The sequence below is a fragment of the Mytilus galloprovincialis genome, chromosome 9 (genome assembly GCF_965363235.1).
Source record: "Mytilus galloprovincialis chromosome 9, xbMytGall1.hap1.1, whole genome shotgun sequence".
In the NCBI taxonomy this organism is placed as follows: domain Eukaryota; kingdom Metazoa; phylum Mollusca; class Bivalvia; order Mytilida; family Mytilidae; genus Mytilus; species Mytilus galloprovincialis.
This window is the reverse complement of record NC_134846.1, coordinates 67,126,169-67,151,817: the sequence shown is the minus strand read 5'-3', so window position 1 is coordinate 67,151,817 and position 25,649 is coordinate 67,126,169. Positions and strand designations below refer to the sequence as shown.

Genomic DNA, 25,649 nt, shown 5'->3' with positions numbered 1-25,649 from the left:
TTTTTATAAATTTCCTGTTTACAAAAGTATGAGTTTTTCAAAAAACTAAGATTTTTTTTTTATCCCAGGCCAATACTACCTTAAACGTTTTTCGCACAATTTTTGGGAATTGTGCGTCCTCAATGCTCTTTAACTTTGTAATTGTTTTGCTCTATAACTATTTTGATCTGAGCGTCACTGATGAGTCTTATGTAGACGAAACGCGCATCTGGCGTATACAATTATAAGCCTGGTATCGTTGATAACTATTGTAGCGTTTTGAATACTAGTAAGTTCTATTTCATTCGTCAGCATGTCTTGAGATACCTCTATTCAAAATGGACAATCTTCACAAAATAAAAGAATGAAATACTCAAAAGGACACTAGTGTTGAAAATAATGAGATGATATTTGCCATGATGTCTCTTCTGAATTTGGAACTTTACTCACAGAATTTAATGCTTACTAAATATTTTTGTATTCTGGACAAAATATACGCTTGTTTATAATACTTAATATCTGGCCTACGTGATGTAGACATTTATGTATAATTCAACACATAAGTACTAGATTAAGAGACATCTTGCATTCCCTACATCCTACCTATAATTTGTATCCAAATTTACTAAATACGTACGATTTAGATATTTGTTTTGATTCGTGAGTCTCTATCTCTATCGTGCTATATCCGTGTTTCACACCTTGAATGATTATTATATTTTTAAAATGAAATACAGTAAAAATACAGTGTGAGTAAATACAATATCAAACACAGAGGTTAAGGTTCATTCATTATCTGCCTTTCTCGTACTTTCTGTTTACATGTAGATATTTAAATAAACTAAAATCAATGTTCACGTTTACGTTTACCTTTAATACCTATTTCTGGAAAATACAGGAAAGATCGAAGTCCAAAGCAACATTGGTATTTGATAAATCGCACATCTGTAAGCTATTCTACCGGAATTATTCTGTGTTTTCATATATTACGTAAGGATTGCACCATTTTAACTTTTATGGACTTGGAAAGTTGAATAGTTTTCCACGATTAATCAAAACGTAAATATATGTGTGTGCTGCGCTTCTTTTTTTAGCTTAATTATACTTATGTATCACCTTTTAAAGAAACGAGAATAACAGGATCACAACGGGAAAAATATATAATTCCTAACCAATGTTATCTGCAATTTTTATTTTGATTGATTAGTGTGTCCTTGTTAATAAATTTAACATCTGCATTATTAAAAACATCCGGTTTGAATAAGGCGGATTTGGTATACTCAAAAGCAAGTATTTTAAGCTAATGTGTAAATGCATGTTCAAATGCTTATTGTTTTAGCACGCGTGTAAAATCATGTACCAATGATAATGCTTTTTTCACAATATGAACAAACGGTCATGTTTAACTGCATGTGCAGAATCTACTTTTTTGTCAAGTATGAGTAATTACATTTGTAACAGTCTGAACCAATGCTAATCTATGTCAAGTATTGATATCATAAAAAAGAAGATGTAATATAATTTACAAGAGACTAAATGACACAGAAACGAAAAAAAACACATGTTTAACATCATGTACCAAGGGTATGTTTTTGTTAAGTATGAAAAAGCATAGGTTTAACTGCCTCCACTAAGGGTAGTTCTTTGTCAAGTATGAGCAAGCACATGCTTATCTGTGTGGGCCAAAAAAAATCTTTGTCGAGTATAAAAAGTTATACGCCAAACTACCTATATATACAAAGACAAATTCTTTCTCAGTTACGGTCTTTGTTTATTTTCATAATATCTCACAAATATAACAGTAACGACTCAAATATTGAACAGTAAACACATCAGTCAAATAGACTACTCTACAAATATATCCATGATATCTGAGACAAAGAAAAATAAAACAGTAAATAACACATGGTCGATTTAGTCTAACTTGGTAGCTTCACAACACATAGCGGGATTAACCACGTTTACCATTTGCATTGACTTCTCCTTTGCATATGTAGATCGTATATATAGTAAATCAATAAGAAAAAAACAAAAACGTGCATAGTAAAAATAAAAATGAGAAAGGAAATGTGGGGTGCATTTACCAAAAGAATTACCACGAGCTTAAACAAGGAAATAAAAAGTCTCATAATTTTGAAACAGTTATGAAAAACAGTATTTATAGTTTTGATGATATATTGTGTATTTAGCTCACCGAGCATTAAAGACCGAGTGAGCTTTTCTAATCACTTGCCGTCCGTCGACATTTAGGTTTACCAACATGACCCCCTCTAAAACCACTGGGACATAGTTCACTAATCTTTGCCACAATCATAGGGTATGGATATGCAGATTTGTTTTTGTATTCCTATGAAGCAGAATTTATCCAAGGGCTTGTACAGAAAGGAGAAAAGAAATTAGTCCATTCTTTTAATTTCACCTTTTGGTATATTGATGATGTACTGTCTCTTAATAATAATAGACTCAGTGATCACCTACATTTAATATATCTACGTGAACTTGAAATTAAAGATACTACCGACACAGATAAATCTGCTTCATATTTAGACCTTTTTCTCAAAATGACTACTGATAGTTGGTTAAATACCAAAATTTATGACAAACGTTAGGATTTTAATTTTCCTATAGTCAACTTTCCGTTTCTGTGTAGCAACATCCCAGCAGCAACAGCATATGGAGTATATGTTTCTCAATTGATACGCTACTCTAGAGCTACCTCAAAGTTGTTAATTTTGTTGAAGGAGGAATACTGCTTTCTCAAAAGTTGCTAAAACAGGGCTATGAATCAATCAAATTAAGGTCATCAACAAGAAATTTTACGGTCGCCATCATGAGCTGATTGGCCATTATGACAAAAGTGTGTCAGAAATCATATCTGATATTCTTCCTCAGTCATAATAACCTTCCATCATTACCGAACTGAACAAAGAAATAACACGACGAGTGCCGTACACGGTGCAGGAAATGCTTACCCCTTCCGGAGCACCTGATTTCACTCCCGGTTTTTAGTGGAGTTCGTGTTGTTTCTTATTTATTATTTGTAACTGTTGATGCAAATGTCTTTTGGTTTTATGAGTCGTTGTTTACTCCTTGGTTTTGATTGTTATTGTCTTCCTTATGTCGTTACTACAATCCCGTTACTTTGACTGTTTTACTATTGCTTAGTCTTTAGTTTTCTATGTTGTGTCTTGTTTACTATTATTTGTATGTTTGTCGTTATCTTTGTTAGTCTTGGCTTTGTCAGTTTATTTTGGATCTATGAGTTAGAATTTCCCTCTGGTATCTTTCGCCACTCTTTTAAGACTAAAAATGCTATTTGTGTACTTTTATATATTCTTGGTTACTCATCAGGCGTTACATTAAACACTCCAGGTAAATAAGAAAATGGAAGGATTTTGTAAATGATGCAGTGTTAAATGCCGGTCCTAAGAGCGGAATTGTGTGTCAGCGGGTGTATATTTGCATCTTAAATTAATGTTAAAGACCACTTAAACAGATACCAGACATCACCCCTGAAATTGTTTAGTGCGATATAGTACACTGACCGCCAAACACCGCTTACTCCGAGATGTACAAACAAAGATACACAACAAAAGTAATGTTCAGATGGCTTGGCATGGTATAGCCAAATAAATGTTTTAAGCGTGCACTACAAGTACACATAAACTTTCGTGTATCAGTGCTTTGTGTTCAAATGTAATTTGCAATCTGTGCATGTTGTAGTCTTTTACGATTCTTTATCCCCTTTATCATTCCAAAACTAATGGAACATATTGCTGGTCTTCTGATAAATTTATTTTGTAATATCTTCTTCTGAACGTATACAGCTGACTAAAATGGCATACGTAAATATTTTAAAGTGGACGGTTAAGTATAAACGGAAGATGACGTAATTCATGAAATAAACAAAAAATGATGACTATGTATAATTTCCTTATGTTATCCATTGTATTAGATTAAATTCAAATCGAAGTTTTTATTATAACTCTAAATTATATTTCTTTCAGGCTTCATAAAAAGCCATTTATGGAAATTTGTGTAATATGTCAAGACGTTATTACCGATGAAACAGTCTGTATACCATGTGGTCACAAGTTTTGTAATAGTTGTATTATAGAATGGAATCTACAAAACAACACATGTCCAAATTGTAGAACTCGTGTGATCTCACTCTTATTATCTGTCAGTACATATAACTGGTTAAGACGTACATTAAGTAAGTATATTATCAATCATTGTTCATTTTGCTAATTAAATTAGGAGATAGTTTGATTAGGCATGCTAGAGTTATCCCTCTTCGTCTGCAATTGTAGTTGAACTTGGATCCTTAACAATTAGATTCGTATGACATAAAAAACTTTAATCTAGCAAAATAGTTTCCACGACAAGTATGGTTAACTATATGCACATATGTTTGTTATTTGAATATCTGAGTATATATAGTTACGAAGTAATAAAATAGCTTAGACTGCAGTGGCGGATCCAGGAGTAGGGTTCAAACCCCCTTTTTTTGGACGATCAATGCATTTGAATGGGGACATATAGTTGGAACCCCCCTTTTTTGTCCTGGGTTGGGAATCGCCCACTTAAAATTGCTTGATCCGCCCCTGACTGTCAAGGCTAATATGATCTTAGTATGTTTTTCTCACTGATCTTTGTTGTTTAAGTTCTAAAAGAAAAAGATGTGTCTAGGAAGAAGATGTGTCTAGGAAGACATAGTAATCAATTCCGTGACACATAATAGAAGGAGTATGATAAATCGAGTGCAATATTTACCCACATGATGTGTGGTATGATTACAAATTCGGATACTTTATTCCAAGACCAAGAACTTGAATATTATTTAAGCTATAAGGAACACTTAGAAAAAAATCAGCTGTAACTGATTCGAGGATTTCATTGTCCTCCCTAGTATATATGAATACAGAAAGCATCGCTTATAGTACGTAGACTATGTTATTATCAAAACACATGTCAAACTCTTTTCGGATTTCATTCATTAAGAATTTTTTTCCTGTGTATTTTGTGAGATTCATTGATATGTTGTAGTCTTACTGTAGAGCGAAAGAAATTATTTATTCATTTTGAATATACTTCAAATTTTCACATCTAGTAATTTGTACAGGATATTTTTTATAAATGATTGAAGTTTTTCCGAATAACCCTCCTTAGGTTTGTTGACCGGAGTGTACATAAACCAGGAAAACAAAACTCAATGTCAAATAAGGGAGTTGCAGGTTCACTTTTATCGCAAAATGTTATTAACTGGATTTTACAGCCAAAATAAACTGAAATTAGCGCCCTTTTTATTTCAAGGGGTCAAAATAAATTGTAAACATTTGCTTAGAGGAACAAAATGATACGTAATACAATTGTTATTTTTTGCATGAACCCCCTGAGGGGTTCATGCTTATATATTGGTGAGTTTTGGATGTGTCTATGGGCCACTCGATATCTCTCGGCCGGAAGTCAGAATAAATTTCTCGGAACGTCTCGAAAGTTTTCGGTTATTTATACAGGTCTTAACAGGTCGTTATCAAGTCTTTGATGTGGTCCCTTGATGGCCCTTGACGATGCAATTATATGTTTTAAAACGACCACTGTACACTGTCTATATCTAGGTCAATTATAACGTGGTAGTGTCTGATGTCTCGATAACATGTAAACTAATTATGTTTGAAGATTGAACCACGGGATACTGTGTATTTCATCATAGACTTACGAGAGTGAACATTCTGGTTTAAATATTAATATTAGATCGGGAAACAGAAAGATTAAATTCTTTAAATTTATTTTATTCAATTCGAATCAAAGAACTATATATTTAATATATACTGTATTTATGTTTCTGAAGAAACTAACAATGATTAAAATCAGAATGTTTTCAGAGTTGCAATTAAGAAATAAGCATTGTATATGACAAGACACTCTGCTTTGGCATTTTTAAATATTCATTTGTATGTAGGAAACATAAAAATTAAATCTTTATAAATTCTTGCATCATACAAAAAAATGTTTATAAACAATAATCCTTATATTTCTACGTTATTTATTTCATATCGTTTTGTTATTTTGGTTTTATGAGTAATTATTATTTTTTTTTGTATTATTATATATCCATAAAACGGAAAGTAAGATACATTTATTAAATATTCAAATTTTAAAGGGCCGTGAATAAAAATACTTGTGTGTTTTCAATTCATAAAGCATGATTTTAAATCCTTGCAGCTCACATCAACCGTAAAAATAATTTACAATTTTCACAACAAAATTTAATTACGACCATAATGTTGATTATTTTATACTGTTTAAACTTTTAGTATGGATTTAGAAGCCTTTGTTTATATTTTGCATAGTACTAAATTCACATAGTGGAATGTTTGAATTTGAAAATAAATTCATTCGATAAATAAAATGTCTATCCGGACGTTCGTGTTTATTGATATTATATATATTCAACGGATTTGAACAAAATACTAACATGAACGTTAGTTTATTATGAAATTTCAATTCAAATTTTGTTTGTTTGTTTTAATAGTTTTATAACCTTATAGCATCTACATACTTGTACTGTGGTACGGTTTTGAAAATTGTATTCATTGTGTTGACCAACTATCCTACACGTCTTAATTCATTCACATTTTAGATCACATTTCAAAAGCACACTATCGGTTTGCGTTCTCAAACTTGTGGATAAAATGTAAATGAATCCGGAGTCAAATCATTTAATGTAGACCGTTTGACATTCGAATTCAACTATTAGATTTTCCTGAGTATCAGTGAGATGCTTTCTATTTACTATTTCGTGCGCTAAAATACTACTTGCATGCAATACTGTTAAATTCACTCGTGAAAGCTTATGTTCGTTTTTGTCATCTAAATACAGGACACGGCAGAAAGAGCTTTACATGTGACTTTCAAGCACGGTCATCATTACTAACGGTATTCTGACCTTGAGTTGTTTCTATTTTATTTCTTTTTTGAGTCACTGTTCTATTATAAACTTTAACCTGTTCGAAAAGCTGAGGATTGTCTACTCAAAGAATAGATTCCTTAAATTTGTATTTAGCCTTTTAACTTTTTTCATTCGAGCGTCACTGATGCTTTTCTTGTACACTTAACTCGTGTCTGGCGAACATCATTTTAATTCTGGTATCTTTTTATATCTACATACCTTTTTATATAAATTGGTTATTTCGAAAGTGTGTAAAGGTATTCATAAACTTCTGAATTAAGAAATTCTTCGGCAAAACTAAGTTTTCCTGTATAATGTTTGAATTGATTTAAGTAAAATCAGGAAATCCTTAACATTTGAGATGTTTTATAAGAGGTCCCAATCAATTGCATGCAACAGGTTTCACCGCATACAACATCCACCATGAGAACAAAATATAAAGATATGATAGATAAAATAAATGCATCCAGAATTCTAGATTATAAAGCAAACTGAGTGCATAAAATATTGCGATAGGTTTGTGCAATTTTCATAAATCATCTGGTTAGTAGAAATTAGAATTTGCCAAAGAGTTATAATCGGAAACATTATGTACATTCCCAAGTAATAAATAAAATAGTCGAGCTTTAAAATAACTATTCAAATAGAAGCTGTAAATATATACTTTCAACTGGCTTATTCTATTCACAGTCAATTATTTCAATTCAAAAGCAAATACAAATCCAGCAACAATCTTTTGGTGACCCGGCTGTCAGCGGTCTTAGGTTCATGTATTGCTTTTCTTTTTTTTAAAGAAAGCAACTTGTTTTACCTGTATTATTCTGTTATAATTTATGGTGGAATGATATCCTAAATCTAACTTATAATAATGATAATGATCTTGACCTTTGATTAAGAAATGAAAAAAGATTCACTTCAATCAAATTACCGTATTAAGGGAACACTTTCAAAAATAAATTCTTTGATATGTAAAATTTGATCTTTATCCTTTAATCATAAGGTTTCTTCTCTTTCCGTTCATCACCCATTGGTATTAATTTCGTTACAATCAAGGATGGGAGCATTAATGGACAAAAGCGTTCATTTAAATCATTCTATTATCGTTCAAAAAGATCTGACACAATCTTATGCGAGAATCCGAAAACTGTTTTCGTTCTGTACAACCTTTTATCCTCGAATCTGCATCGAATTAGACTTCCTTATATAGTGTTCACACACATACACTTGTTTTTATCTTTTTCAGACATGGTTTATCGACGTCATCATGCCAATGAATCTGTACTTAGTAATCCGGCCATCATATGTTTTATAACATGCGCCGTTCCATTTATCTTAGTATATGGTGATATGGGCATCCGATACATGTATTCCCCAATATCCAAAGGATTTCAGTATACACTTCAAACGACGAGAAACGTAACATTTGAGAAAACAGGAATGCTGTTCAATGTAACACACGTTTCGGAACAAATATATCCGGTTTTACAAAATGCGGTTGAATGTTTTAAAATATATTTCCACGAGGAGTTAAGTGTGTTTTTTTCCGTTTTGAAATGTATTCAAGAACTCTACCACGTGCTCTTACAAATTGCTAATTTAATAACAGATGGAGTCTTCAATGAATTGTTACAACTATATGAATTACTATCTCTTATTGCAACTGATATGTATCACTGTTTAAAAGTAATAATATCTTATGTGGTTTACCTAGTGGTTGACGGGGTTTATGGATTATGGGATGTTATAAAAGTACTATGGGAATTTGTGAAAAATGTTACTCCAGTACTTGGCGGGTTGATAGTTCATGCTTGCATGGTTGGATTACGCATGCTGATTTATTACAACATAACGCATTTGGTATTAAACTTATAGATTAGATACTTTAGTTAATTCGTACATTATTATGAAATTGTTCATTAATAAGACCTTACAACTGGTTATTGTGCAGCAATGAAGTAGGGTATATTTTCGAGAAAACGGACACCGTTAATCCTAAACCAGGATCCTCTTCTACTTCAACGATCGCGTAGGTTCTGTCTACACAAACGGTGATCGGAATTCGTAAAACCATGTGATAACCAAGGATGGGAGTTCGAATAAAAATTCCGAATGCATGTTCCATGTATATGCCATATACATGTATATAAATATAATAAACATATTTATATATATAGTAGTAATAAAGGCATGCTCTTATAATATACTAGATTATGGAGTGTGTGTCCGAGCGAGAACTTCTCTAGTTCATTACTTTAGGAATATTTATCAAAAAGTAGTATTTCCATATTCAGCCCCATTCTACTGTTTAGTCAGCTGTCAGTCGCTACCCTGATACACCCTATCCTTTTCGGGTAATTAATACGGATAGTGTTTGACATTTTTAGCCGAACAGATTTACCATTTTTACATAACTTAATTTATTGTATGCTGGTTCATATTCTGGACGCAAGTCTTTGCTCTTTTATAATGGCGACCTTCTGCTGTTGTTTTTTTCTATGGTCGGGTTGTTGTTTCTTTGACACATTCCCCATTTCCATTCTCAATTTTATAATCATTAAGATTAACCGAATACTGTTTTTGTTTTTTCGATATTTCTCGATTTTTTGAGTGATGTGTAAATATGGTTAATAAAATTGCATCTGTCTTGGTACTTTTTTATTTTTCCTACTACATGTAGTATGTGTCATAGGGAATGTGATATATTTTAACTACTCGATAGTCGTTTCGGGAGAGTAATTCCGTACGTGCTCACGTTATATTCTTGCAGTTGTAATCACTTAAAATGTGTTCTTGCTACCATTGCTGTCTGTATTCATGCATGCTACACGCACAAAGTCATTATTGACTTATTATTTCTGTTAATAATTTCCATTTCACTCTAGGCGATTTATTATGTATTGAACAATAACTCCAATCTAACTGGAATGTTTAGTTCTTTCCCTAATGCTAATGAAATTGTCACAATGCACACTCACTTCCGTCTTTTCCCTTATCTTACTACTATCGCAAGTCTCTTTTAAAATAATAGTTACTCGTAATTGTTTCAGTTCCCTGATTATACAATGAGCGTACAATCAATTTCTTATATAAGTTTTTGAGGTCTTGACTCTCAACAGACATAACGAGGAAAAGCTTGAATAAACGAATTTTAGCGTCTATAGGCACTACTCTAATATAAAAATGTACATATACGCCTTGTCAAATTTCGATGTTGGTCTCTTTGGTAAAGCCGATGCAAAATCCACTCCAGAATTTGTTAAGGGAATGCTTCCTGTAATCTGATATACAGTTAAGATCGGCTGCGTGAAAAGTACGATTTTCCAATATCTTTGCAGCAAATAACGCATGTTGTGAAGAATATCTTGACAAATCATCGTGTTGTTGGTATCCAAATATTTTGTGTAATGTAAGTTAGTGACCGTACCATTAACTCATATACAAAGGAATTGCTCCTGTTTGTCAAAGCCATCAGTTTAGTTAACGAATGATTTGCGTGTTGTAGATACAGCAATGTTCTGGAGTCTACAATGCGTGAGTTGTGAATCATTCCGTTACATTTGATATGACCAAATGCGTCTATGAAAATTTCTCATTGTCAAACTAGAAAAACGTTGTACGTTAATGTGTAGTGCTATTTGAAGACATTACATTTCATCTGTAAGTGTAGACTCCGAACACTCCGATTCAAGTCTTAACTGATTGCTGTTTTAATTGCAATATACATTATCATCTTGCAATCCCTTAATCCTACCTATAATTTGTATCCAAATTCACTTCATACGTATGATGTAGATATTTGTTTTGTTTCATGAGTCTCTATCTCTATCCTGTTATATACGTGTTTTACACCTTGAATGGTTATTATATTTTTAAAATATAATACAGTAAAAATACAGTGTGTGTAAACACAATGTCAATATCAAACAGAAAGGTCAAGGTTCATTCATTATCTGCCTTTCTCGTACTTTCTGTTTACATGTAGATATTTAAATAAACTAAAAACAGTATTCACGTTTACGTTTACCTTTAATACCTACTTCTGGAAAATACAGGAAAGATCGAAGTCCAAAGCAACACTGGTATTTGATAAATCGCACATCTGTAAGCTATTCTACCGGAATTATTCTGTGTTTTCATATATTACGTAAGGATTGCACCGTTTTAACTTTTTTGGACTTGGAAAGTTGAATAGTTTTTCACGAGTATTCAAAACGTAAATATATGTGTGTGCTGCGCTTCTTTTTTTTTTAGCTTAATTATACTTATGTATCACCTTTTAAAGAAACGAGAATAACAGGATCACAACGGAAAAAAAAAATATATGATTCCTAACCAATGTTATGTGCAATTTTTATTTTGATTGATTAGTGTGTCCTTGTTAATAAATTTAACATCTGCATTATTAAAAACATCCGGTTTGAATAAGGCAGATTTGGTATACTCAAAAGCAAGTATTTTAAGCTAATGTGTAAATGCATGTACAAATGCTTATTGTTTTAGCACACGTTTAAAATCATGTACCAATGATAATGCTTTTTTCACAATATGAACAAACGGTCATGTTTAACTGCATGTGCAGAATCTACTTTTTTGTCAAGTATGAGTAATTACATTTTTAACAGTCTGAACCAATGCTAATCTATGTCAAGTATTGATATCATAAAAAAGAAGATGTAATATGATTTACAATGAGACAACTCTCCTCAAGAGACTAAATGACACAGAAACGAAAAAGCACATGCTTAACATCATGTACCAAGGGTATGTTTTGTTAAGTATGAAAAAGCATAAGTTTAACTGCCTCCACTAAGGGTAGTTCTTTGTCAAGTATGAACAAGCACATGCTTATCTGTATGGGCCAAAACAAATCTTTGTCGAGTATAAAAAAGGTATACGCCAAACTACCTATCTATACAAAGGCAAATTCTTTCTCAGTTACGGTCTTTGTTTATTTTCATAATATCTCAAAAATATAACAGTAACGACTCAAATATTGAACAGTAAACACATCAGTCAAATAGACTACTCTACAAATATATCCATGATATCTGAGACAAAGAAAAATAAAACAGTAAATAACACATGGTCGATTTAGTCTAACTTGGTAGCTTCGCAACACATAGCGGGATTAACCACGTTTACCATTTGCATTGACTTCTCCTTTGCATATGTAGATCGTAAATATAGTAAATCAATAAGAAAAAACAAAAACGTGCATAGTGAAAATAAAAATGAGAAAGGAAATGTGGAGTGCATTTACCAAAAGAATTACCACGAACTTAAACAAGGAAATAAAAAGGCTCATAATTTTGAAATAGTTATGAAAAACAGTATTTATAGTTTTGATGATATATTGTGTATTTAGCTCACCTAGCAGTAAAGACCGAGTGAGCTTTTCTAATCACTTGTCGTCCGTCGACATTTGGGTTTACCAACATGTCCCCCTCTGAAACCACTGGGACATATTTCACTAAACTATGCCACAATCATAGGGTATCTAGTTGAACAAATTGTGTTCGATGTCCAAACCTGCCAACTATCACGGCCGACATGGCTCAAACAGAACAAAGGGATAACATGCAAGTTTGGTCCATAAACGGCTATTATTAGTGATAATCTGAAAGCAATCAGAACTGTTCAAAAGATGAGGTCTACCAAGTGTCTATTTTCTGCAAAACTGTCAGACGACTTTTTATAGAAGTGATGAAGGTTACTGATAATGGTCTTTTTCCCATAAAACCTATAATAGATAGAAAAAAAAAATTAATTAACAAATAATAATCGTTTGGATTGATGTTAGTTGGTGCAGATCTAACTCTGTATGAGCATTTTATGTGACAGTAAATGTTATCTTTCATGAAAGACACAGAAGTGGACATAATCTCTTTAGACATGCATAATTATCTACACTAACACGGGTAGGAATGTGTACTTTGTCACTCAAATTTTATTCATATAAACTTAAATCATTACCGATGTCAGTACTTCTTGTAAGGATATATTTTGCTATCTAATGAAATATATACAGGGTTTCCCCTGGGTCAATTATTTTTTTCGCCACCTCTTTCGCCAAAACAATATAATTTTCGCCACTTTATTATTTTTTTCGCCAAGTAACATAAATATATTTTTCCTGTTGTGCCCTTTTGTACTAAGAAGTAATTTTTACAACAAAACAAAAGCTTTTATCACATGAAATTGATCCCTCATTTCATGTGTAGTCATTACATTGAAGGGTTACTCTCATTCGAGGGGTTGTTCCCAGCCTTTTGGATAGATTTTTTCATAACGACAGTTTTCTTTTCTTGACCATCGTAAATGAAAAAGTTGAGACGTACAACTATGCTTGAAACACGTGCATGTGTCACTCAAACGACTTTATTAAAGTCAAAGGATAAAAGAATTAAAGTTTTAAATCGGAGATTTTTCTTGCTTTTGAACAATTTTCGTCACAACAACAGCTTTCTTTTCAAAACTATCTTTAAAGGGAGAGATGTCAAAAGTTTGCTTCAAACACGTGCGTCGCAAAGATGTAAATAAATTCTGTATGTGACATTTATAGCGGAAGCCATTTGACCATATCATTTTGTGAAACAATTCAATCAACACCTTTATTAATTAGTCCTTTGTTGTCGATAGCTATAAAATGCAATCAGCTGATTATTGATTTTCTGTCTAATCTTAATGAGGTCAAGGTGAATTCCGAGTATTGTCTGATCGGGTAAAGTCCGAGAAACTCGAAAAAAAGTAAATAAACAAGATGGAGGAAAATAAATCGGTTTATTTATTTCTTTCGCCAAATTCTTTCGCAAATGACGAATTTTTATCGCCAGCGGAAACCCTGAATATATAAATCATAGAATGAAAGCGTATTTTATTGCTGGTTTTTCGTATTCATGGTTAGAAGATAAAAAATTTCATTAATCGTTTCGAAATATGTGCTAATATAAAGGTCTTTGAATATATCATCTTTGAACCTCTTTTAAGCAACAGACTTTAACAACCAAGTTTACACTTTTGAACTAGAAACTATACTACAAGATAACTTTACCAACTGAGTTGATGATCAACACTATATATGTTACTAGATCATTATTTAAATTGTGGATAAGTTTTAAAAAAAATTGTAGATCAGGTTTTTTTTTTTAATTTAATTGTTTGTATTTTAAAATATGAGGCTATGTACTTAGTATATTCTCTTCCAGGCTTCAGCATTTGGGATTTATGGCAACATGTGTAATATGTCCTGAGACCATCACACATAAAACAGTCTGTATTCCATGTTATCACGAGTTTTGCAGCAGTTGTATCCTAGAATGGAATCTCCAAAACAACACCTGCCCACTTTGTCGTACAAATGTGGTTAATGTACAAATAGTTCCATCTTTACTCTCTGAAAGTAATCAATATTTAAATAATATATTGAGACGTTTACGAAATTTTAGTAAGTATATATTATGGACTATTATGGAAAAGATTGTTCGGTAGTCTTAGTATGCCGACAAATAATATATTTGTAATTGTATTTTGACTAAAGGGACATATTAAGATAGCTAATATCTGAGCTAGTTAATGAAGCGCTTTGGTTCTACTTATAAGTTCTACAGCTCCGTAAATTTTTATGACAACGTAGTAATTGCTTCTCTTATCAGTCTTAACATTAATTCCGTTCCTGTTGAATTTATTGTTGTCTACAATATTTTGTCATTTGATGATATTATGAAATGTTAAAGAAATTAGATCCTCAAGAGGAGCAAACATTTTGAAATAATCAATAAAACTCAAGCCTGATTTTTATCATGCAAGTTCACATGGTAGAAAGACATGTAAAAACCCAAGACGCGTACATCTTATTCCAACCCGACCAGTCTTTTCCTGAACTACTTAAAGCTGTGTCCTTAAGTAAAAGGCCAGTCTTTTGTTTGACCGGCCAATTATTTCAACAGCAACCAATTCTGAGGCAGTTCAAATTCATTAAACAAAAGTATGAAAATATCTGTAGTCTACAAAATAACTTTAAAATGAACTGCGGTGCGGGTTAATAGTATCATGAATGTATACTATTTTGCATTTTTTCCAAGAAAATAATAAAAACGCATAACATTTAAAATCTACTGTGGTGTTTTCCTTTTTTAATGCATTGTTATATTTGTTTGTTTTATAATGATTAAAATAATAACACAATGTTGGATTGCAGTACCCTTATTTTTGACATTTTTATCCATTCTGTCTGTTTGTTCGCACATCGTTGTTAATATGATGGAATTTTAAGCGACTGTCATACAAGTGACATGTTGCGCTAGCTAAAAACCCAGGTTTAACACAACATTTTCTACATTAGAAAATGCTGGTTTCCTAGTCAGGAATATAACAGTTGTCCATTCGTCTGATGAGTTTGAGCTTGTGATTTTGACATTTGATTAGGGAATTTCCCTCGGAGTTAAGTATTTTTGTGATTTTACTTTTAACTCTTTCAAGTCGAACTTATTAGTTTATAATTCTTCAAACAGTTTGTTTAGATTTTCCAAAACAGGATATGAAAAAAAGGAAAATATACATAGAAAAAAAGGAACAAATACATAAAAAAAATGTTTGTCTGCCTTTTTATTTCACCCTTAAGACCAATTGATATAGCTCTCGATAAACCGAATCACCTTCTTTAAAGAAACACTAGGTCTTTTCAGACACAGCTTTCATTCATCAATATCAGTACCATTTAAGAATGAGCGATGATTCAGCCATCGAATATGTTATTATTTTCGCTTTAATTCCATTTATCTTAACTTATGGAAACATGGGCGTCAGATATATGTATGAACCTATTTCCACCGGTTTTCATTATGGGTTTGAATCAACGAAAAACTTTTAAAACACACGGAACAGCAAATTTGTTTTTCAATGTGACCAATTTTATGAATCAGCTAAATCAGGGTTTTCAGAATGTTGAAGAATGGGTAGAAACATTTTTTCAAGCGGAATTTTGTGTGTTATCTTCCATTTTCAAACTTGTTCAAGAAATTTACATTTTACTGCTACGAATCGCAAATTTGTATACAGATGGAGTCCAGAACCTAGTGTTTAATTTCCTAAACGGAATATGGGATGTCTTAAAAGAAGTATGGGAATTCATGAACAAAGTTTTACCAGAAGTTGGCTGGTTTGTAAGCAATGCTTGCCGGGTAGTATTACGAATGGTGTTTTATTTCAATATAAATCGTTTAGTAATTTACCTCTGTAAATAGAAAATAGAAATGTACATTTGGTGTAAGTATGTTCCGTACGCAAAAGTATAAAAATGTTTATTTTTAAAATTGAGATAAGTGTCTTTTTTTTTTTTAACATGCACATATCTTTTTATTAGTTGTTTGTTCTGCGGTTTACATGTTGTTATGTACTTTATATTATTTATTTATGCATTTCTTTGTGCTGAGTGTTCTTTTGTTTGTTTTTTGTTTTGTATTTCTGTCAAATAGTGTTGTCATTTAACATTGCCATATTATTTTGAGCTTTGCATTGGCTGTCCATAAAACTAGTGTTACGAATTTACAGTTTATGAATATTGTAATATTTTTTCAGTTATGTATTTTTCAATGTATCTCTGAATTTACCCATTTGACCCTCTTATCGTTGAAAACATCATTGGAAATCATCCCTTTATCACAGGTTGTTATAAGACGCTTCAAATAAAATGTTTTTGTTAGGGTGCTATATTCGAGGTTATAGTTCCTAGTATAAATCAGTCATTTCAAAATAAAGTACAGTATAATCTAAAAGTCCGCAGATAGTCTGTATGTTAAAAAAAACCCATCACATTTCTTATTTTCTAAACTCTCAAAAAATGTTTGTCAGCAAAAATCTACTAGTATGTCCCTTGTCAGTGATATGAAATGAAAACTTAGCCAAATGATCAATTATGTTCATAGTCAAAATTATTTTACACATTTTTTGGGCAACATGAACGCGAAATGGCAGTAACAGGTAAGCCAAGGAAGTAACAGTTGAGACTCAAATACTTGGTCTCACAAATCTATAAAAAAAAGTTTTAGTATTTCATAGGGATACAAACCAGAATATATGTATTGTAACATTGTATATGGACCATACATTCATGTATCATCTTCCGATTCCTCGCTTACCCTGAAGTACGGGCAATATCTAGTTGACCCGAAGTCATAAAAATGGGTATAAGTCAGATGTCATTTCATTATGTGAGTTAGTGCTTTTACGATTGTGCTAAGAATGTTGGTTTTTATCTCGTTGTCATATTCTCGTCCAAATATGCATTTAAATTGCAACTGGGCGATTACCAATCACCAATCCCACCTTCCGTCATACCATTTTAGATAAGGTTAACATTGTAGGAATGAAGAGCAAAACCAATTTTATCTGTTAAACCCTTAGTGAAACATTTTAAAAGAACACAACAATACATTTGAACAAAAAGCGAAAAGAATATTTTCAATTGTCAATGATTAATACTGTAGTCTTGCCAAGGTTTTTGACCATATGTCCGTTTCCACTTCATAATTACTCGGAAGATTCTTTGATTTTGTTTTGCTTAGGAATGATAGCCAATATTCTGGAGTGGTTGTACTAGCATTTGTTCTTTAGTGATTTTAATCAATCAAAGTTATTGTTCTTTACATCTCCTTCAATTCTATGCATGCACACTGCATATAAATCTGAGGAATCTTTCATATATCCTGAATATGTTTTGCTCTCATAATCTACAATGACGTACTTGTGAAGACAGATTCAGGGATGATTTCATGCTCTATATCAAGTTCTCCTTAGTTTTTATTCTTTTTCAGCAGGCTTAAGCTTGTTTTTTCCAATAAGGACACAAAATGGTTTGAAACCCAGAAGGCATAGTTCACATCGAAGCAAGTTGAGATCAACCTCATGAACAACGGACGACCGGAATCTTTTCCAATGACTCAATTCTCCAATGAAGATCTTTCCGTACATAACATGCATAAGGATTCCTTTTTTTGGGATACATTGACACTATTGGTCATCTGCCAAATGCCCATGCATGTTTTGAAATTTCTTATCTGCACTATTGAGGGTGTATTCATCCGAATACGTTTCAAAACTTTTCAAAATGTTTTTTATTCTGGCTTATTTCAAAAGCCTTTCACAAGTAGTTTTTATCTAGATTTTTTTGTTTATTTAGAGCTAGCTTTTTTTCTAATATAAAACCTGTTTGGTTGTCATCAGTAGGAATATGCCGTCATTACTATAATCGTGTCAGGTTGGTAAATTAGTTCAACATATTTGCTATCAAACTTTTGAAAGTCTCGGTAGAGTTTAGCCATTGTATTACAATGCTGTTATACGACACAAATATCCATTCTCGGTGAATGAAGCCGGCAAACTCATCATGTGCCGATGAGTACCGTCATTAGATCTTCATCTGTTGATATAATAGTAGTTCTCTTAAGTGAATTTATATCGAGGAATGATGATAATCATTGCATTTTCCATTTCCACGAGTAAATCTATGCCTGTAGTCTTTTTCCGTTCTCTTGATTTGTTTGAGCTTTTGATTTTGCCATTTGATTAAAGACTTTCCGTTTGGAATTTTCCGTCGAGTTTAGTATTATTGTGAATTTACTTTTTAAAATGGGGAATCGGTTAGTCCATTCAAAATTAGATTAACATAAGTCATGTTTGTTTTTTTTTGCACTAATTGTCACCGGATTAAGTAAACCAAATGGGTCGTATTATCTTTTATCAATATTTACGTTTGGTTGCATTTTAGAATAGTCCAATCTCATTTGTTAAAGTGTATAGAGATACCTCAGATGGTTTTCAAAATAGACAGCCTCTACTGACACAAATAAAATTGCATCTAATGATGTCTGTAAATTAACTTATAATAATTAATGAATAAATTAAAAAAATATGTATTTTGAGAACAACACACTATATACTTATGTAAACAATGTAGTCTAAACTGATAGCACCACTGTGGACGGGGCTTATTAACATGTTCATTATTTTAAATATTGTGAACTAATCAAAGAACATGCATTGCTGAAATACTATTTAAAAGGACTCTAGAGTGAGAAAAAAGATCAGAGGAAATTAGCCATGTTTAAATTTGTTACGTGTTTACGAACAGGATCTTAAGCGTCGATGTATTACAGTATTAAAATATTGAAATATAAAATTAGACGTTTTTTTGGTTAGTACTTTCTTTATAAGAACGTTTTTGTTGGGGTATTTGTGAGTTTGTCTGTTTTAGTTTTTTAAATTTGGTTTTGTTCTATATCTATATGATGTATGTATCTAACATTTTGTTATTGAGTCCCAATTATTGTCACTTCAAGAATATTTCTGTTTGGGTTTCTCAAACAATTTTGTCAACCTAATGAAACTATAAACAACTGTCATACAAGTGGAAGGTTGATACAGCCGAACATTTAGTTTTGTCAGTTAAAATGGACTTCCCCCTTTTTGAATTTACCTCGAAGTTCGGTATTTTCAATACTGTTTTCATAATATATAACATACGTCATGTAGATTACATGTGTTCTATTTAACAGTCCAACTCATGACTTAATTTCAAGATTGGGAGAAAACATTTCCTAAATCCCTTTTGTATAAGTTATATTATAATGCAATTCTTACGTATACGGTACATTAATATTTTCTCATGTTCTTTCTCTCTCTCGATTTTGGTATTTGATGAGGGACTTTCCGTTTGAAATTTTCTTAGGAGTTCGGTGATTTTACTTTCTCTACCGTGTGAATCAAGTAATCTGTTTGCATCAAACTTTGATTGAATATAAATGAAATCATCATAGATACCAGGATTATTATAATATATATCAGAAATGAATATATATCTAATCGTTGTGGGTAAACACAGAAATTATTTACAAAGTTTCGAAGTTCATTCATTATCTGCCTTGCTTGTAATTTATCATTTTTAAAAACGCTACTGTTTGCATGTGTACATGTAGAAATATTTACAAACAGAACAATTTCCAGAAAATATAGGAAAGATTGAAATCCAAAGCAACATTGCTATTTTCATAAATCAATCGTCCGTCGTTAGCTATCGAACGGAATAATTCTGAGTTTATACATAGGTAAGGATCTCACTTATTAATGTTTATGGGACTGGCACAGTTGAATACACTTTCACGAGTAATTACTGTTTACAATTTTTATTTAATACCACATTTAACATAAGCCAAGTTTCATGTGTACAGAAATTTGAAAAGATTTTGATTTGACTGAAATAGAACGAAATGTATAGATAATCTTTGAAGAAGTACAAATAAGAACAGATATGCGTATACGTCAACGAGACGTTAACATAGCTACACAAATAATTCAAAAGTATAACAGGATTTTCCAAATCATTTGACAGTTACACAAACCTAATCACCGACTCCTCTCAGACAATGAAACACAAATAAAACAGCGAAAAAGACATGCATGGCCAATGTTGGCTTACTTTAGTATAGGAAATAAGGTGGAAAAAAGTCCATATTATAATGCATTTACTTTTCTTTTGTGTATCTAGACCATATTTTGTTAAAGTATAATACATTATAAAAACGTACATAGTGCAGACATGTGTTTGTTTTATAATGATAAAGATTATAGCAAAATGTTGACTGCTATACCCCTATTTTTAACGTTTGTACCCATTATATGTTTAGCTGACACATCTTTGTAATGAATTTTATGCCACTGTCGTCCAAGTGAAAGGTTTAGCTAGCTTTAAAACAAGGTTCAATCCACCATTTTCTGCAGAAGACAATGTCTGTACCAAGTTAAGATAATATTCAGTTGTTATCCATTCGTTTGATGTGTTTGAGCTTTTGATTTTGTTATTTGATTGCGGACTTTCCGTTTTGAATTTTCCTCTGAATTCGGTAATTTGTATTTTATTTCTTCTAAGATGATGACCACTAGAATTAAAAAGCAGAGAAGTTATGAAAAGCACTCCTAAAGTTTTGATAAGATATCGAGTATTTGTCTCTACACACTTTATAACATGACATAAAGCATGGCTGACTGTCGTTAATTGCGGAACGTCCAGTGGAATTACTTTTATTCATATTCAAGACGACAACATTTCAACAATACAATAGTAAGATTCAGACTATTTGGTGTACCTTCATGAAGGGCACGAAACTTTAATATATTGTATAGGCTTCGAAATTATTTTAGGCAAATGACCTGATGCGAAGTCCTCCGAGAATAATTGCAAGGCTTTTTCAACATCAAAGATCCGGTTGAGATTAATCCAGGGATAACCATTATGTTTATAATATAGATCAAGAGATGTGGTTAGATATTTAGGTATGGCTACATGTTTTAACCAATTGCTGTCAACCATTTTGCTTTCCCCCTATTTGAAATGAAAATGTTTCATATTTACGTTAACTTCAATTTTTGGCGAAAGTGTCTAAAGTAGTATTGTTCGAACAAACATAAATCTACAGAATACAAAAAACTTGTTTTGATATCTTCAAGTTTATCATGACAATAAATCATGCATTTCATTTTTGTTTTAGTAAAATCATAAATGGAAAAGTATGCTAAAAACTACTTAAATAATGAAATGTACAGAATAGAAATTTTAACATTAGATCAATTTCAAGTTTAAATTTTAATTTTCATTGTGCATTATTATTAGTATGTTAACAATTTTCACATTAGCACATTTTATTATGTTTTTTTTTTTAAACTTAGGTGAAAGGTTTAGCTAGCTATAACACCATGTTTAATCCACAATTTTCTACATAAGAAAATGCCTGTTCCAAGTCAGGAATTGGATAGTTGATGTCCATTTGTTTGAATTTTCCTCGGAGTTCAGTAGTCTTTTTAAAGGGTTCAATATGTCTTGAAAAATAATCAAATAGGGAATGGATTTTGTTAGTTTTAAATGTCAGTTGAATGACCTCATTTCCCTATCATAACTTCCATTCTGCAGAATTGAAAAAAAAAGTAAAGACAGAAATTGCTTGTTATGACCCAAGTTCTCCTGTTCAGTAAAAATCAAAAACACGTATATGTTGTCTCAATCTTCTGTGCAGAGTTATCGGTTCTTTCTCTCTCTGCATGGGAGAGAGATGTTGTTTTTGTTTTGATGGGTTAGACTTTTTATTCCTAATCCATCAAGTATATAATACCTCAAATAATTAAATCAATATAGAAACATCATGGGCAACTCATTTTGTTTTATTCACCATCAAATTGTGATTTCTGCTGTTTACAATGTAACTTAATTATTTGATAAAAATGATGATATTAATAGCCAGGGTTGGTATATGCTATATATTAACATACATCTAGTAAAGAATAATTGGTTTAAATACATGGCTTTTAAGGCATTTTTACTGCGAATTTATAGAATTCAGACGACAACACCTACTATCAATTTGGTAAAAGGACTCGGGGGAACTGATGAACTTATGTCTAATCACCCGAACACTTAGTTGAATTGGTTGTGTCGTAAAAAACTCATTCGTGCTAGCAACCAAGAAACGTTATCATTGATGTGTGTTTGTGCTGATATAACCCTCTGCGAACAGTTTACATTTATAAGACAGTAAATGATATTGTTATTTGAAGACACAGTGGTGCACAGAATCTTTATAGAATTGTATTATGATCTACACCAGTGCATGCAATTTATCACGTTAACTGTGTAACTAAAAAAGGAGAACGTTTTTAATGAAAACTTAAATCATCACGGCGGTCAGTGCGTTGTGTTAACATATCCTTAGTTGACTATCTAAAGTTACATGTATAAGCTAAGTCTTATAAGTTTTTATTGATCGTTTGGAAACAAATGATAATAAGAAGGTATTTGAATATAGTATCTCTTTTAAACAACTTACTTTAACAAACGAACTTAATATGTTTGAAGTAGAAGTTTCAACTGCGTAATGAACAACACTTTATTTGTTTATCATTAAAAAATCAGTATTTTAATTTTAATAACTTCTTAGTGTATAAACATAAGATGTCACAGGTTTCCTAATTATCTCTTTTTCAGGCTTCAGTAGTGACGATATATGGCAACATGTGTAATATGTCTCGAAATTATCACTAATAAAGCAGTCGGTATACCATGTGGTCATGAGTATTGTAAAAAATGTATCCTAGAATGGAATCGACAAAACGACACATGTCCAATTTGTAGAAGAAATGTGATTAACGTTCAAATAGTCCCGTCCGTACTTTCTATCAATGAACATTGCGTGAATACTAATTTGAGACATTCACAAAATTTAAGTAAGTATTAATTAAATAATCTTTCTTGCAAAATTTCACCCATAAGGGTCAAGCAATGCAAACAATTAAACAACTATATAATTGAATACAATGCAGTACAATGCAATAAAAATACAATACAATAAAACATATTTTAAGAGTCCAATTATCAAATTTATGTAAAATACACAATCATAAGCTTGTCTGACATGGGTCTGACCCCTCAGCTTCAAAGACTGCTTAATAGAGACTCCAATATAAGAAACAAGTTCAGGGGTGGATTAAGAATGTGTTTTAGTTTAATAAATGCGATTTATGTTGAAATAATGGTCTTTTAGATAAGCAAAAAAACAAAAATGAAATGAAAATGCAATGCTATGTTAATTTCACAATACAAAAAGAAATGAAATTCGTCATTACTAACCATTAAATGAAATGTGAGTTTGGTAACCTTTGTCAAAATTTTAACCATTAAGGTTGACCATGGTTATCTTCAGATATCATTCATATTTTGTAAAATGTTTATTACAACTTAAAAAAACATATTTGAATTTTTATAAAGTAATCATCCTTATTTCAATTCGCTGTATACCTACTTTGTACATGGTATGATAAGCCTCCGTTTTGGTCCCCTATTTTCTCACTTTTAAATAAATTTTTATTATGTTGAAATATTCCCTTAGGTTTGAAGTTTGTTTGGATGAACTTCAAACCCATTAGTTTTTCAATGTTCTTATTCCCGACAGCCTTATACATTTTTTGCTAAGTTTGTTTTGATTTGTCTAATTAAGAAATATTTTCATTTGTTTTATTGTCTTTTCAGACAGTGCCTACAGGCATCAATATCAGCACCATTCAAGAATGAGCAATGATTCGGTCATCACAAATGTTATTTTGTTCGCTTTAATTCCATTTTTCCTAGTTTATGGCGACATGGGCGTCAGGTATATGTATCCACCAATGTCCACCGGTTGTCGATATGTGTTTGAATCAGTTAAAAACTTAGCATACGGAATTGCAGGAATTTTTATTAATATTACACATGTTATGGATAAACTAAATCAGGGTTTTCAAAAAGTTATGGAAGGTTTTGAAACATTTTGTCATGCGGAATTAAGTTTGTTTTCTTCCATTTTAAAACTTATTTGGGAACTTTACATTGTTCTGTTACGTATCGCAACTGTGCTAACAGATGGAGTCCAGAATCTAGTGATTAACCTTTTCTATGGAATATGGTATGGAATATGGGATGTTATGAAAGAATTATGGGAATTTGTGACAAAAGTTCCACCAGAAGTTGGCAGGATCCTAAGCGATGCTTGCTGGGTAGTATTACGAATGATGCTTTATTTTAATATTAATCGTTTAGTAAGGTACCTAATAAAATAGAAAATGAATACGTACATCTTGTGTTAGTATATTTCGTTAGAAATCTTATGAAACTGTTTATGTTTCAAATTGAGATCTAGTGGTCTTTTCCTTTAAATCAGGCACATATCTTTATATTAGTTGTATAGTTGCATTTTATGTTTTTGTTGATCTGATAAATTAATATAGTAATAAGAAGTGCTGTAATTGCAAATGAGACCATGCAACTCTCGACACGAGACCAAATTATTATAGGTTTGCAACTATAATGGTCACTTTTCTGTGGAAAGACCTATTGTTTTTCTTCTAATCATTTTTTTTTCTTCCACCTTATTTTGTTCTTGCGATAAATATTTGTTTTGAACTATGTCGCTTAGATATTTGGTATATGATATCTAACATTTTATGCGCCTTTGAAATTTACCCTGCGTAACCGAATACTTTTCTTCGTAAGAGTTATTTTATTGTTTATTCTTTAGTTTTCTATGTTGTGTCGTGTGTACTATTGTTTTTCTGTTTGTCTCTTTTTTTATTTTTAGCCATGGCGTTGTCAGTTTGTTTTAGATTTATGAGTTTGACTGTCCCTTTGGTATCTTTCGTCCCTCTTTTATCTCTCCAAACACTGTTTTCCTTTTGTCCACTACTCCTTTGCATCATTTATTTTATGAAATTACTCGTTATATCTTTCACATGACTTGTTGTATTTTGATCGAAGCAATATTCACTCTCCATATGAGAGTTATTTCCCCTTATGCATTTGATATAAGTGATATGAATTTCTATCTTGTAAACCATAAGTGATAGAAACCTAGATCTTTTGAATTGAAATCCTTGGTTCAAAAATGAAAATTAGGTCAAGGTCGAAGGTCAAGGTCATATTAAAAATTATGAATTTGGCTTATTTTCACTTATTTCCAAAAACAATATAATATATCGACAAATAATTTTTACTAAATTGTTAGTTTCGACATGTTGTAACACGTAAATTTTGATTGCAATGGTATGTTGAACGTAAAAGGGAGTTTTTTTCCTTATTGTATTTAAAAAGAGGGACGAAAGATACCAAAGGGACAGTCAAACTCATAAATCTAAAACAAACTGA

The 25,649-nt window shown here is 31.6% G+C and overlaps 1 long non-coding RNA gene across 4 annotated transcripts; it reads left to right on the top strand.

Annotated features, from left to right (window-relative positions):
- Positions 1 to 810: 810 nt before the first annotated feature.
- On the top strand, positions 811 to 24,582 carry LOC143045717 (uncharacterized). 4 transcript variants are annotated; one of them, XR_012969010.1, is made up of 6 exons: positions 811 to 926; positions 3,987 to 4,195; positions 8,178 to 11,035; positions 14,140 to 14,378; positions 22,962 to 23,200; positions 24,003 to 24,582. It is a non-coding gene; the product is annotated as an uncharacterized LOC143045717 (long non-coding RNA). The 4 variants fall into 4 exon arrangements; XR_012969009.1 differs by having other exon boundaries at positions 8,178 to 11,078; XR_012969007.1 differs by having other exon boundaries at positions 8,178 to 11,147.
- The last annotated feature ends 1,067 nt before the right edge of the window (positions 24,583 to 25,649 follow it).